The sequence below is a fragment of the Grampus griseus genome (genome assembly GCF_964374135.1).
Source record: "Grampus griseus genome assembly, chromosome: 9".
In the NCBI taxonomy this organism is placed as follows: domain Eukaryota; kingdom Metazoa; phylum Chordata; class Mammalia; order Artiodactyla; family Delphinidae; genus Grampus; species Grampus griseus.
In genome coordinates, this window is record NC_139003.1 from 102,135,112 (window position 1) to 102,152,118 (window position 17,007).

The 17,007-nt window shown below is 39.3% G+C and overlaps 1 pseudogene across 1 annotated transcript; it reads left to right on the plus strand.

The window, feature by feature from the left end:
- The first annotated feature begins 827 nt into the window (after positions 1-827).
- On the plus strand, positions 828-1,729 carry LOC309826998 (non-selective voltage-gated ion channel VDAC1-like; annotated as a pseudogene). Its single transcript has one exon. The product of its transcript is annotated as a non-selective voltage-gated ion channel VDAC1-like (transcript).
- The last annotated feature ends 15,278 nt before the right edge of the window (positions 1,730-17,007 follow it).

Consider the following 17,007-nt stretch of genomic DNA (forward strand, 5'->3'; position numbering starts at 1 on the left):
TTCTCAAGTGCACATGGAACATTCTCCAGGATAGATCACATCTTGGGTCACAAATCAAGCCTCAGTGAATTTAAGAAAATTGAAATCATATCAAGCATCTTTTCTGACCACAATGCTATGAGATTAGAAATCAATTACAGGGGAAATAAATGTAAAAAAACACAAACACATGGAGGCTAAACAATATGTTACTAAATAACCAAGAGTTCACTGAAGAAATCAAAGAGGAAATCAAAAAATACCTAGAGACAAATTACAACAAAAACACCACGATCCAAAAACCTAAGGGATGCAGCAAAAGCAGTTTTAAGAGGGAAGTTAATAGCAAAATAAGCCTACCTCAAGAAAAAAGAAAAATCTCAAACAATCTAACCTTACACCTAAAGGAACTAGAGAAAGAAGAACAAACAAAACCCAAAGTTAGCAGAAGGAAAGAAATCATAAACATCAGAGAAGGAATAAATGAAATGGAAACAAAGAAAACAATAGCAAAGATCAATAAAACTAAAAGTTGGTTCTCAAGAAGATAAACAAAATTGATAAACTGTTAGCCAGACTCATCAAGAAAAAGAGGGAGAGGACTCAAATCAATAAAATTAGAAATGAAAAAGAAGAAGTTACAACAGACACTGCAGAAATACAAAGCATCCTAAGAGACTCCTACAAGCAACTCTATGCCAATAAAATGGACAACCTGGAAGAAATGGACAAATTCTTAGAAAGGTATAACCTTCCAAGATTGAATCAGGAAGAAATAGAAAATATGAACAGACCAATCACAAGTAATGAAATTGAAACTGTGATTAAAAATTTTCCAACAGGTAGATGCCACGGAGCCCACTGCCACCACTTCTGAGCAGAAGATGGCTGTGCCTCCTACGTATGCTGATCTTGGCAAATCTGCCAGGGATGTCTTTACAAAGGGCTATGGGTTTGGCTTAATAAAACTTGATTTGAAAACAAAATCTGAGAATGGACTGGAATTTACAAGCTCAGGTTCAGCCAACACCGAAACCACCAAAGCGACGGGCAGTCTGGAAACCAAGTACAGATGGACCGAATATGGTCTGACGTTTACGGAGAAATGGAACACTGACAACACACTAGGCACGGAGATTACTGTGGAAGATCAGCTTGCACGTGGCCTGAAGCTGACCTTCGATTCATCCTTCTCACCAAACACTGGGGAAAAAAATGCTAAAATCAAAACAGGGTACAAGCGGGAACATATCAACCTGGGCTGTAACATGGATTTCAACATTGCCAGGCCTTCCATCTGGGGTGCTCTGGTGCTGGGTTATGAGGGCTGGCTGGCTGGCTACCAGATGAATTTTGAGACCACAAACTCTCGAGTGACCCAGAGCAACTTTTCAGTTGGCTACAAGACTGATGAGTTCCAGCTTACACTAATGTAAATGATGAGACAGAGTTTGGTGGCTCCATTTATCAGAAGGTGAATAAGAAGTTGGAGACGGCTGTTAATCTGGCCTGGACAGCAGGAAACAGTAACACTCACTTTGGAATAGCAGCCAAGTACCAGATCGACCCTGATGCCTGCTTCTCAGCTAAAGTGAACAACTCCAGCCTGATACGGTTAGGATATACTCAGACCCTAAAGCCAGATATCAAACTGACACTGTCAGCTCTGCTGGATGGCAAGAATGTCAACACTGGTGGCCACAAGCTTGGTCTAGGACTGGAGTTTCAAGCATAAATGAATACTGTACAATTGTTTAATTTTAAACCATTGTGCAGCATAGCTACCTTCAGAATTTAGTGTACCTTTTAATGTTGTTTGTCTAGGATGCGAGTATCACTAAATATCATGTTAGATTTCCAGGTAAAGATGATTCAGCTTTAGGGTGTTACTCTTTCAGTGGTACAGAAGAAACCCAATTTCAAAAAATGTGCTTTCAGCTGTAGACTTGAGGGGGAGCTTGCTGGCCCCTCTAGAGATGTCAGGTTTCTTTTTTACCTAGAAATGGCTGCAAGTGGAAGTTGATAATTTGCAGGCACTTTGCAATTTGTAAATTCGTATTGAGTAAATGAATGAAATTGTGACTTCCTGAGAATTGAACCTTGGTTTCCTACCCTGATTGAGGAGAGGCTGTTTGATGGTGTATACAAACTCATCTGAAAGGGACTTTTTTAGGCAGGGACTTTTTCCACCCCAATCCATCACCTCTTTTACACCAAAAGTAGTCTGCTGGGCATGGTAGCTGTTTCTTTTGTGCCATTTTGGGGTGGAGAAGGTGGATGTGATGAAGCCAATAATTCAGGACTTAACTGTGTTTTTTCTCATGTTGTGTCTTTTTGCCCTTGCACCAGAGTATGAAATAGCTTCTAAAAGCTACAGCTACAAGCTGGGAAGAGTCTCTGTGACTGTAATCACATGGTGACAACACTCAGAATCTAAATTGAACTTCTGTTGTATTCTTGCCACTCAGTTTATTTTTTAGCAGTTTAATGGGTACATTTTAGAGTCTTCCATTTTGTGTGGAGTTAGTTCCTACCCTTCAAATGCTGTAATTAACATCACTTAAAATAAAACTTGAATAAAATATTGAAACCTTAAAAATAAATTTCCAACAAACAAAAGTCCAGGATCAGATGTCTTCACAGGTGAATTCTATCAAACATTTAGAAAGCAGCTAACACCCATCCTTCTCAATCTCTTCCAAAAAATTTTCAGAGGAAGGAAACTCCCAAACTCATTCTATGAGGCCACCATCACCCTGATACCAAAACAGACAAAGATACTACAAAAAAAGAAAATTACAGACCAATATCACTTATGAATATAGATGCAAAAATCCTCAACAAAATACTAGCAAACAGAAGCCAACAACACATTAAAAGGATCATACACCATGATCAAGTGGGATTTATCCCAGAGATGAAAGGATTCTTCAATATATGCAAATCAATCAATGTGATACACCATATTAAAAAATTGAAGAAGAAAAACCGTATGATAATCTCAATAGATGCAGAGAAAGATTCTGACAAAATTCAACACCCATTTATGATAAAAACTCTCCAGAAAGTTGGCATAGAAGGAACCTATTTCAACATAATAAAGGCCATATATGACAAACCCACAGGAAACATCATCCTCAATGGTGAAAAACTGAAAACATTTCCTCTAATATCAGGAACAAAACAAGGATGTCCGCTCTCACCACTATTATTCAACATAGTTTTGGAAGTCCTAGCCATGGCAATCAGAGAAGAAAAAGAAATAAAAGGAATACAAATTGGAAAAGAAGAAGTAGAACTGTCACTGTTTGCAGGTGACATGATAATATACATAATAGATAATCCTAAAGATACCACCAGAAAACTACTAGAGCTAATCAATGAATTTGGTAATGTTACAGTATGCAAAATAAATGCACAGAAATCTCTTGCATTCCTATACACTAATGATGAAAAATCTGAAAGAGAAATTAAGGAAACTCTCTCATTTACCATTGCAACAAAAAGGATAAAATATCTAGGAATAAACCTACCAAAAGAAACAAAATACCTGTATGCAGAAAACTATAAGACACTGATGAAAGAAAATAAAGATGATACCAACAGATGGAGAGATATACCATATTCTTGGATTGGAAGAATCAATATTGTGAAAATGAGTATACTACCCAAAGCAATCTACAGATTCAATGCAAGCCCTACCAAATTACCAATGGCATTTTTTACAGAACTAGAACAAAGTGTCTTAAAATTTGTATGGAGACATAAAAGACCCCGAATAGCCAAAGCAGTCTTGAGGGAAAAAAAATGGAGGGGGAGGAATAAGACTCCCTGACTTCAGACTATACTACAAAGCTACAGTAATCAAGACAATATGATACTGGTACAAAAACAGAAATATAGATCAATGGAACAAGATAGAAAGCTCAGAGATAAACCCACACACCTATGGTCAACTACTCTATGACAAACGAGGCAAGGATATACAATGGAGAAAAGACAGTCTCTTCAATAAGTGCTTCTGGGAAAACTGGACAGCTACATGTAAAAGAATGAAGTTAGAACACTCCCTAACACCATACACAAAAATAAACTCAAAATGGCTTAGAGACCTAAATGTAAGACCGGGCACTATAAACCTCTTAGAGGAAAACATAGGAAGAACACTCTTTAACATAAAACAGCAAGATATTTTTTGGTCCACCTCCTAGAGTAATGGAAATAAAAACAAAAATAAACAAATGGGACCTAATGAAACTTCAAAGCTTTTGCACAGCAAAGGAAACCATAAACAAGACGAAAAGACAACCCTCAGAACAGGAAAAAATATTTGCAAATGAATCATCAGAAAAAGGATTAATCTCCAAAATATATAAACAGCTCATGCAGCTCAATATTAAAAGATAGGTGGATATTAAAATCCAAAATTAAAAATTAAAATCCAATATTAAAATCCAAAAATGGGTGGAAGACCTAAATAGACATTTCTTCAAAGAAGACATACAGATGGCCAAGAAGCACATGAAAAACTGCTCAACATCACTAATTATTAGAGGAATGCACATCAAAACTACAATGAGGTATTACCTCACACCAGTTAGAAAAGGCATTGTCAGAAAATCTACAAACAACAAATGCTGGAGAGGGTGTGGAGAAAAGGGAACCCTCTTGCACTGTTGGTGGGAATGTAAATTGATACAGCCACTATGAAGGACAGTATGGAGATTCCTTAAAGAACTAAAAATAGAATTATCATATGACCCAGCAATCCCACTACTGGGCATATACCCAGAGAAAACCATAATTCAAAAAGACACATGCACCCCAATGTTCATTGCAGCACTGTTTACAATAGCCAGATCATGGAATCAACCTAAATGCCCATCAACAGACGAATGGATAAAGATGATATGGTACATATATACAATGGAATATTACTCAGCTAAAGAAAGGAATGAAATTGAGTCATTTGTAGAGACGTGGATGCATCTAGAGACTTTCATACAGAGTGAAATAAGTCAGAAAGAGAAAAACAAATATCATATATTAACGCATATATGTGGAACCTAGAAAAATGTTACAGATGAACTGGTTTGCAGGGCAGAAATTGAGACACAGATGTAGAGAACAAACGTATAGACACCAAGGGGGCAAGGCAGCGGCGGGTGGGGATGGTGGTGTGATGAATTGGGAGATTGGGATTGACATGTATACACTGATGTGTATAAAACAGATGACTAATAAGAAAAATAAATAAGTAAACATAAAAAAATTTGTTCATACAAAATCTGCATATGGATATTTTAACATCTTTATTCAATATTGCCAAAATGTGAATGAAACCAAGGTGTCCTTCATTAGATGAATGGGAAATATACTCTAGTGTATTCTGGGAATGGGATAATATTCAGCACTAAAAAAGTAAGCTATCAAGCCATAAAAATATATGGGAAAGGGCTTCCCTGTTGGCACAGTGGTTGAGAGTCCGCCTGCCGATGCAGGGGACACGGATCCGTGCCCCGGTCTGGGAAGATCCCACATGCCGTGGAGCGGCTGGGCCCGTGAGCCATGGCCGCTGAGCCTGCGCGTCCAGAGCCTGTGCTCCGCAACGGGAGAGGCCACAACAGTGAGAGGCCCGCGTACCGAAAAAAAAATATATATATATATATATATATATATATATATATATGAAATTCTTTTTTTCTCTTTTCTAGTATAAATGATTTAAAATAATGTTAGTTTCTGTTGTACAGCATACTGATTTTGTTTTTGCAGATTCCATTCCATTATAGGTTATTACAAGATATTGAATAAAATTCCCTGTGCTACACAGTAAAAAGAAAAAGAAAAGAATACACATTTCTTTCAAGCACACACATACACACACACACATTTACCAAAAATATGACCAACCACAAGGACATAAATCAAATCTCAACAAGATAACTCCAAAGAAAATAGAAGTAAAAAAAAAAGGATAAAAATGAGAGACCAAATTAATAATATAGACTAACTAGATTAGGTATATTTTATAATATTTAATATAGTAGATGGACCTGGGACCCCTGAAACAATTATAAACAACTTTATAACAATAAATATAAAAACCTAGAAGAAATAAATTCTTAGACAATATAGCTTAGGAAAACTCACTCAAAAAATAGAAAAGCAGAACAGTTATATTAACGATCAAAAATTGGAATCTGTAAATATTCCAGTAAAGAAAACACAAGCCTAGATGATTTTACAAGTGATTTTACCAAATCTGCAAGGAAAAAAGATAAATTCAGAGACTAGAGAAGGAGGAACATTCTAAATTATTTTATCTCCTAAGAAATAAAGCACTTGGATATGGTGCCAGCCAAACTTAGGTTTAATTTCCAAATCTATCAAGTGACAGGTTTGTAACTGGAGTTATTTACCTAACCTGTCATAGTTTCCTCATCACCCTTTCAGCAAATGTTTTGTGGCATCTCCTATGTTCCTGGCACATTTCTAGACAGTGGGGATACAGGAAGGAACCAAACGGACAATAGCCCTTTTATTCCGGGAGCTGGGAAAGGACATCCCAAGGATGTGTGGGGAGGTAGCATTCAGGCAGAGCCGAGGGTGTATGGGCTCTGGGCAGGAAGTAGGGCAGAAACAGACTGGCCACACATGGGAGCAGCACAAGAGCATTAGGAGGTGAGATCAGGCAGGGCACAGGGACCAGGCTGTGACTGGACTTGGTTGGTAGGAGTGACAAAGAGGAGAAAAGAATGACTCCAAGATGCTTGACCTGAGAAAATAGAGTTGTTTCTAAATGATGGGGAGGACTGGCCAGGGGAACAGTTTAGGGAAGCTGGTCTCAAGTTCGGATGTGAACATTTTGAGCTGTGTATCCCTCATCCGAGTGGAGGTCTGAGTTGGCTGTTGGATCTAGATTCTAATATAAAATTGAAATGCCATGTGTACATAGTACTTAGAGTTGGCACCTAAAGCCATGAGGTTCTATGAGATCACTGAGAAGGTAAATAGAATTAAAAGGAGAAAGAATCCAAGCAGTGAGCCTCAGGGTACTCCAGCATTTAGAGATCAGGACATAGACAGGAACCATCTAACTTGATCCTGTGAGAATAGACCACTAAGGTAAGAGGAAGCCAAGCGAACACAAGTGCAAAGGTAAAATGAGGATAATAAATTGATAGGAATATCATCTGATTCAGTATATTGTGAATTTCATAAGACATGTAAAGTGCCTTGTGGCTTTCCCTTCCTTTCATTCACTTATATGCCCACAAAAAGACTGAGTTTGCATTCTTTCTGTATGCTTTTGTTTGTCTCTATATGACAAGCCACCTGTTTTAGCAACAAGATGGAAGGTAAGTACTCTTTAAAATTGTTTTATTATTATTTATGTACTTATTTATTTATTATGATTTATTGACAATATGTATCTAGAAAAATAAAAGTACTCACACCTTTGAATAATTAATTCCATCTCTCAAAAATAACTCATATTAGGGAGAATAATTACATGTACAATATCCTCACTTCAGTATTATATATCATGGTGTAAAATTGGAAAGAAAACATAAATGAACAAAATCAAAGGAATGGTTAAATAAATTTTTAAAAGCCACTCATCAGAAATAAAAAGAGATGATTGTAAAAACTGTACCACACAGGAAAAACCAGACTAATAGAAAATGTAAAAAACCTGAAAATACAGAAAGAATTGTCATGATGATTACCGTTACATAAAAAATAAGAACAAGAGGTAAAGAAAGAAGTTGAAAGGTGTTTAGCTCATATGCTGGGAGAGTTTCTGTTACAGTAGTATAAATAGAGATGTCTGGGTTTTGTTACTCGCTCCTTCAGTAATTTATCAAATTGTATCTCTACAGCTGAGATTCCGTCACATGATTTTCAAAATCAAACTACATTATTAGTTTTAAAAATGCCATGCTTAAGATCTGTGTTCAGTGATAGTGTGGCGTAACAATTGATCCTGGGTCCTATCTCACAGGAAAGGCTGCATAATTAAGTCACTGAATACAACTTGAAAACACTTTGTTCATAAATCAGTATAAAGGTCTGGCTGTGGTGTTTCTATTCTACAGTCAGGAATACTCCCCAAAGAATATAATAGTTTGTACATGGACAACACCTCCTGAGCAGTCATGTTCAGGCATAGCAGTAAGGTACAGGAGATGTTCTGTCTCCAAGGAGACAAATTCCTCTGCTGTTGCATCCAAACCCAATGGAAAGCTTGAGCAAAACCTCTGTGATTTATATTTCTAATAAAAAGTTAAACGGGCTTAAATGTTAACATCTTTTTAGCTACATAAAATGTAGAATTCCTGATTTACTTAGATAAGTAATTTGAAATATCATAGTTCCAAGAATGAGAGAAGAGGATGAAACAGAAAAATAAAGGGAGAAAAAAAATCAGTTCCATACCTGGTGTTCTCAAAAGCCTTGACAGCCTCTAAGGTCTTAATTGACAGCACTTCTCCTCCTATAACTGAAAATGGCAATGCTAAGAAGTCCAAGTTAGTTCAAGCGAAAATGCAATAGAGTCCATGTAGACCTTAAAATCTATCTGTGAGAAGACAACTCAATAATTCTTATTAAACCCACAGCTTATTTTCAAGTAAGCTCTGGCTTAGTGGATGGAGAGCTATTTTATGAAATAGGAGTTTGAATAAGAAACAGGAAAAGCTAGATAATGGGCGCGTGTCCTAGAAGTGGGTTTGCCAGAATCAATTTTGCTAGATTGGAAAGTGATCCCCCCAGTGAACTCCCCTAGAATGTGTAATGACTCTGCTTTCTTTCCTTTCCATGTGAGTGTCTAGGAATTGGAGACTAAACTATTAGCAAGTGGAAAAAATCACAATCAAAGTGAATTCAAGAAGACTTACATTATATTCTTAAACTAGAGTAAACTTAGAGATTTTCCTCAAATGAGTGAAAAAGGTATTAGTCAAGTATGATGGAGAGCACTTGAGAATTAGTAGGTGAGCATTTTAATATTAGGATTTGTTTCCTTGATCAAACACCTGTATCTGGTTAGAGTAACTGGGAGAAAAATGATTCTGGGTAATGTAATTAGAAAAGGAATCTTTGGAAGGATATGAAATACAAACAGAATCAAGAATAAGGATAGAAAACCAGGATCACAAAACAACAGAAATCAGGAGTCTTGGGAGCAGGGGTTTAATAATAATAATAATAGCAATAGTAACAACAGTAACAGTAGTAACAGTAGCTTGGATCTATTGGGAGAATACTATGTAACTGGCATTACCCTAAACCATCTGCAGGAATGAAGTCACTAAATTCTCACCCTAGAGATGGTTAGTATTATCCTATTTTGAGATGACAAAACAGACATAATTAGAAGTTTCTTACCAAAAATTCAACAGCTTCTAAGTGGCAGGAAATCTCACTCGAGCACCATTGTTGTTACCTACAGTGACTCATTCAATGGCACAAGCCAGGGGATTGGTTGGCTTCCACCATTGTTTTCCATTCCACCCCTGCATTCAAGGCCCAAAGTATCACTGGGCCATAGAGTCTTGGAAGCAGGCATCCCAAAAGGGCATAGGAGTCAAGCCTACTTTCATGCCTACCCTATGATGTTATACCAAACCTGATAGATGCAAGCTATTTCACCCAATTAGCTCTCTTGTTTAGCAAAATGTGATATGAGTTGAAGGTAATAGAGTCAATCTTTTTTTAATTGTAGTATACTTGATTTACAATGTGTTAGTTTCAGGTGTACAGCAAAGTGATTCAGATACATGTATATAATATATACTCTATACTATAATATATAATATATACACTCTTTTTCAGATTCTTTTCCATTATAGTTTATTACAAGATATTGAATATAGCTCCCTGTGCTATACAGTAGGTCCTTGTTGTTTATTTTTTTTCAATATCTAGTAGCTTGTAGCTGTTAATTCCAGTCTCCTAATTTATCTCTCCCTCAACCTTCCCCTTTGATAACCATAAGTTTGTTTTCTATGTCTGTGAGTCCCTTTCTGTTCTGTAAGTTTATTTGTAACATTTTTTTAGATTCCAAATATAAGTGATATCATATATGTGACTTTGACTTACTTCATTCTATTTCATGGCTGAGTAATATTCCACTGTGTACATGAATCACATCTTGTTTACCCATTCATCTGTTGATGGATACTTAGGTTGCTTTCATGTCTCAGCTGTTGTAAATAGTGCTGTTTTTTATACTGGTGTGCTTGTATCTTTTTTGAATTCGAGTTTTTTTCTTTTCTGGATATATGCCCAGGAGTAGAATTGCTGGATCATATAGTAACTCTATTTTTAATTTTTTAAGGAACCTCCATACTATTCTCCATAGTGGCTGCACCACTATAGATTTATTCTTCACTGAAGAAAGTTGATTTTAGACACACACACACACACACACACACACACACACACACAGCTGATAAGCAGAGCACACCAATCTCTAACCCCATCTGGCTACATCTGAAGTGTGACCAATGACAGAAAAGCAAAGAGTTAAAAAAGAGAAACAAGGGACTTCGTCTACCAAGAACTGGTCACTGTGCTTCACAAAGCATTCTCATTCCACGCTCACAAAAATCCAGGAATGGAGGTGTGACTAACTCCCTTTTATGGTGGAGGGCATCCTGTTTGGTGAGACTAAGAAGCTGCCCAGGATGACCCAACAAGTCAGTGGACCCAGCATGATTTCCACCCGGTGTTCTCTGCTTCTAAAGCTCACACTTTTGCTGCCCAGGTAAGCCGATGTGTGCATCTGTCAGTAGTCATAGACAATTAACACACCACACTGTTGGTGGTACAGCTGCATCATCTCCTACTCAAGGGCTGAAGCTCCAATCCTAATTTACCATTTTAATTTCTTCTCCATAGAGAGAAGCCAGCAACGTCATCACTGAGTCACCTTGCTTAACCCAAATGGTCCCAAAAACAGTCTGTGCAAATGCAGTGAGCAAGTAAATTGGAGCCAACTAGTTTTAGTGGACAAATACAGTTCCATTCTCCCAGAAATAACTAGTGCATCTCTACCCGCTCCTGCTTCCCTTTGTCTTGGTGCCTAACACTTTCTCTACCACTGTGCACTTTGATTACTTCTGAGACTTCTGAGCCGTATTTAAATTTATCTCTCAATTCTATTTGTGGCACTGCTTTTAGACTACAAGATGTTGACATGGACACAAATTTGAAACCAAAACTGAAGCCAAAAAAATGCATATGTAAAGGTTTCGGCATCAAAGATCCCGCTGAGGTAAAGATAGAGATGCAATTAAGGACCTCATTCACAGGGTAAAATCCAGCTGAGAGCTGAGAAGGGAGGGGCGGTGGAGGGTTTCAGAGGAAGTATCTGGGTGGATTCCACGTGGCCAACAATGAAAGCGAAATAAGCCAAAGGCGGCCATCTGCACCCGAGAGTGATGCTGACCTCAAGCCACCAGCGGGGGAAAGAAATGACAATAAAGTGTTGAAAACTGTTAGAAGTAAACATTCGAATGGGGCTTATAAGCCAAAATGCATTAGGTCTAAAGGGCATCTTTTTCTCTCTTCTCAATTTCACTCTCCCTCTGGCCTTCCAGTTGGACTTTTTAAATTTAGCCATAATTAGATCTTTTCACCACGTTTCTCTGTAATCTAATTTTTCCACTGCTCTTTAGAGCTCCTAAGAAAACGTCTCACTACGCAGTTTAAAGAGAAATCGGCATCTGACCCCTCCCACGTGCTGACAGAGGCTCGAGGCAGTTGCACTAACTGGTAGGTTTAGCGCCGGGGAGAAGAGACCTTCCACGAGGAACACGATGCTGGAATTTCAGGTGTGGAGCCCCAGGGAGTATCCAGGTGAGGGATGCTGTGCCCTGTGTTGCCTCCACCCCCTGCACTTCTTCAGTAGGTCTACTACGAACTGGCCCATGTTCAAGGTAAACCAGATTCAGTCACCTCAGGATGCTCAACAAGCGCTTCTGATTCCCCAAACGTGACAGACGCGGTCGCTCACTCTGATTTAATGAGAGAGAAAACCCAGCTGCTCTCGTTAGCATTTTCCCCATCACTGCGTCAAATATCCAGCCCCTCTCCTCTTCCCAGCCTCTTCTTTCTCTGCCATCCCCTTCGCGCATTTGGTTGCTACAGAACGTTCTCTCAGCCTGTATCCTAGTTTGTTGGGAGTTATGACCACGGTTCTCATCTTCACAGGTCACCAGTCCCTTTCCAATAAGGAGAATATCTAGAACGGCTCTGTTTACTAAACATACAATGAGAGCCACACATGTAATTTTAATTTTCTATTAGCCATATTAAAGAAGAGGAAAGGGGAGAAATAGGTTTTCATCATATATTTAAAATTTAATCCAGTGTATTCACAAGACCGTCATTTCAATATATGGGAGGAGCCGCATTTCACATGCTCAGCAGCAAGCTGTGGTCAGTGGCTCCTTTGGGGGCAGGGAAGCCTAGAAGGTGCTCTGCACCCCAGGTAGGAGGGACTTTGCTTACATCATGCCCTAGGTGTTGTCATCTCCACCCACCACGGGGAAGCTCAAAGCCAGGGAAGCCATGCAATCTGCCCACGTTACCCAGCTTGTAAACCACAGAGCTGGAGCTTGAACTCAGGTCTGATTCCAAACAGCATGTTCTTTCCATTTCACCACACATCTCCCTAATTCCAGAAAAGACAGACTCATCAACCTGGTCCAGGGTCCAGTCACTTCAAAGATGCAGTGGTCCTTCAGACCTTCTCCTATCCATACACAAACTAGGCATCAATCACCCCCTCCAATCTGTCTTCTTTCTGCACACACACACACACACACACACACACACACAGGGAACTTAACCTCTGTAAACTTATAAGAGCCACATGCAGAAGCATCTAGCTACAAGTTTGCCACTTCACTTTGATTCCCTCACTTGTCTTGCCATTTCTTAGTATCCTTAATACCTGTGTCATGTGGCTTATTTTTCTACCACTCTCCAAACATTTTGGAGGTCTCTGGTCATCCTTTTATACCATATCAAATGTTTTTTTCTCAGTCTCCAGGATGATGCACGTTGGCATATTGAAAAAACAGAGCAGAGGATTCCAGGTCAGTATGACTCCAACCAGTAAGCTATCAGGACCAGGACATAAGGATGTTTCAGGCTCTTACACATAGTAAGGGCTGAACCCGTGTGAGTGTTGTACACTGCATTCACAGGGAGGCCACGCTGCCCTCCCTGATGTTAGAACGCGGGGAAAAGTCTTATCTCTTCCTTCCTCCTAAATTGTCCTTGTCTTCCCTAGAGCCTGCAGGAGAAGTTTCAAACTACCTGCAAGTTAGTTTCAAGGCCTCTGTTATCTGGTCTAGCCCAGGTGGGAAGCAGGACACAGGGAAGGTCTGCTCTAAGGCAAAAATCTCCCATGTTCCAAGATCTGCCTTCAGGCTCAACAGCTAACACAGGGCCCAGAGGCCAAACCAGAGGACAGGTGTGTGCTAACTTGGAAGGTCTGAGTATGAAGGAATTAATTTGTTTCAGTCATGGAGATAAGCAGTTTACCTGTGTAGTACATATAACAAATAGTACTTTATATATGTGATATATGTGCATATGTGGAAACCTGCATGTATATGTGTATACATGTGTGTTCACATATATGGTACATATTTTAAAAACCCTCTTACAGTTTCATAACTATTTCCATTTCCAAGATAAGCCAGTCCTTTTGACATTAGCAAGAGTTTTAATAGATGCCATTTTAAAAGAAGCTGAAAATCTGATTTTACCACACTACGATTTAATTCTTTCACAAACAAAGGTTCTATTGATTTTAGTCTATGCAATGAACTAAATAATTCTAATATTCAGTTGATAGGCAAAGCAGTGAAGAAATCTACTGCAAAAGTGCCAGAAGTTTGATCAATTTCAAACAAAAAGCAATATAAGAAAACTATAGAAAAATCAGGTGGGCTATAAATTCCTTTCTCTTTGAGAGAGAGACCAGGCAAAGGAAAGTCTTTTATTTTTGTGTGTGGGGGAGTTCAATTTATAAATTAAAATATAAATATTTTTACTGTTCTCTGCTATAATCTCTGATTATGACCAAAGATAGCTATAGTGCCTATATCAGGAGATAAGGAATGAGAGTTCTGGGGGAGGTAGTCTGGGAAAAAATATAGGAAAGTGCAGAAAGGTAGGAGAGGGAAGGATAGAGAGAGAGACAAGCTTCCAGTAAGAAGAGGCTGCATTTTTTTCAGTTACAATAAAATACTAGATAGTAACTCTTGGGAAATAAAGAATATGGTGATACGGTTAATAGAAAAGATTTTAAACAATGTGATACAACTTTGTAGTTGAATGCAGCCCAGTAGGATGCTAGTTTAAAAGAAAATAAGGGAGAAAGTAAATTTATTTGTACCCTTAAGGTGTACTTTAATTCTTTCAGTTAATTGATTTGAATGACAGTTGTGGATAACTACTGAGCTACAGATGTCCAACTCCAAAATGCAAGAAAAACATGGCTTATCGGTTCTTTTCGAGAAAAGATAGGAGTTTACCTCCCCTTCCTTTCTCCTAAGCTCTGCTGTCTTTGTGAAATATCTCTGGCTCCATCTTCAGAGAAGCAATGTGTGTGCAGCTTTGAAAGAGAGACTGATGTTGGAAAGCTGAGACTCGTCTATCAAAGCAATTCCACACACTGGGTCCCTTTGCACTGGAGACCGAATTTCTGGACTGCCGAGACAGCAGAGACAGACTTATTGCCTAACGACGGTTTTTTTATGCTGAAATTACTCTTGCAAATTGATCATCTATTTATTGCCAGGGTGAATGCCGAAGCTATTTGGAGAGGAATTCTATATCAGGGAATATTGATGGACCACGGGACTGCCTCCGGAGTTTACTTAAGTGTTTTAGGGAGAAAAAGACCAGCAAGGCATGTATGGTGGATGGATGGTCAGTAGAAAGTACCAAAATGCCTTTGGATGGTTATTCATCAGCTTTGAAGGGCAGATGCCAAAGTCTCAGGAGCCCACTCTGGTTTGGAATTGGAAAGTTTTCTTCTAACATTCTAAGCAAACATTTGGTACAGAGGAAGCGCTGGCAGCCAGCTGAAGGACCTGCTGGAGCCAGATTAACAAGATGAATCAGGAGTGCTGGCTGTCCGGAATGTCCCTCGGAGGAGCCGATGTGGCTGACACCTACAGTCCAGCGCCTTCGGCCAGCCTGCAAAGTAGCCACAGGAATCCACAGGAATCAGGGATTTTGAGACGAGGGATACTGTGTTGTTCAAGGTCCAAGAATAAGAGAGAAAAGAAATTCCTATTTTCTTTTCCACTGCCGAGGCCCACGTCAAAACAAATTAAAACTGTTAAGCTCCCAATGATGAGGATAGCGTGTCATTGAGCAGTGCCTTGTACAACAGCCCAGGGAACTTTTATAGGATGTCTTTAAAAAGCCATCCAGCAGAGAGTCACCAGACACTCACAGATGGTCATGAAACTGCCTGAATGCCTTACCATTTCCAATAACCGAAATTGAAATCCAAGGGAGTCAATACTTACATTACTTATGTTTTTCAATAAAAACTAATTAAAGCTACTTAAGGTTTTAGGATGGGCCTGGGAATGTAATGGAGCAGGTTGAGATTTAGCAGGCCATTCACTGAGTTCTCGATAAGAATCCGAATGAAGAATGAATCAGTGGCTTTTGGATTCCAGCCCATTCACCCCCAGGCAGGGAGGAAGCCTCAGATTCCATCTTTTCTCCGTGTTCTTCTCTCTCAGCCCCTGGAAGACAGAAAACAGCCTTCCTTTAAAGTCATTGTTAGGAGCTCTCAGAGTTGGTGCTTAGATTCAGCTGGTTTTCAATTTTCCAGCTGGGTTCATTATTTTTTGGAAATGTGAATGGTGGCAAATGCCAACCAAGGGACGTGAAGAGAGGGAAGAATTAGTCACATGATGTTTGGGTCACTTTAGCTCCACTTTTCGTCTCTAATACTGCCTAGAAAACACTCCAGTTCTATTTTAAAGACATCTTTGAATTCACAAAAGGCCATGGCACATGCTTGCTACTGGCTGCTGTGAAGGAAAATTCAAATTCTGGCAAACGGCTGCTTTCATCTGGTCCTTGAACAAAGACGCTCTTTTGAAATTCTGATTGCATCTTGGGGAAAATAAGACATGCTCCCAAATTTAGAAGATAAATTTAGCTTATCACCTAACCTCTGCATAGAACAGCTAGTATTCCCAGGGAACTGTAGCATCCCTGTACCCTCACACTTCCTGGAATTAGGATGATACACAGATCAAGGGCAGCATCTCTCCAGAGATGCTGTGCCCCCACTGCAGGAAAACGAGCTTGCCAGCTCTCTCCAAATGAGCACCAGCGGCACCAAGCAATTCAGTGCAACGCTGAGGGAGAGGCGGGCATGAACCACACAGTGGCACACCCCGGCTTTGCTTACTGGATCTCCTCCCAACTAACCTAGCTTCTCCCGCAGGAAATGCACGTAGATTCAGAACAAAATGATCATTCCTCCCTACTTGCGCGTTTTTACTTCTGCTCCATCGACAAGTGCCATCGAGGACACACCTTTTCCTCGATAATGTCCTGTCACCCTTGGCCCATGAGAATTGCCTGCTGCCTCCACTCACCGGACTCCCTGTGCCTCTCGTTTGGAAGGACCAGGTGATGACTGGTGATATTGCTCACAGGGCTTACGACTGTTAGCAACGTGCAATGTACATCCTCACCCGCACAACCAAACTGCACGTTCAACATCCATCTTCCTCACTGGATGAAATACGGAAGGAAAAGGACAGTGAACCTCTAGGTTGATGTGTGATCCACAGAGTGAAGCACCTTGTAGGAAAGCAAAAAAAAAATGCAGGTTGAATGTATAAAGAATTGAATCATCAAGTTGGTTTTTATCCCATGATTATATTGTAATATCCTCAAGATTACAATGCTATGTCCTAGCTTATATAATTATTAAGCTAGCTTATAATTATATAAGCTAGGACA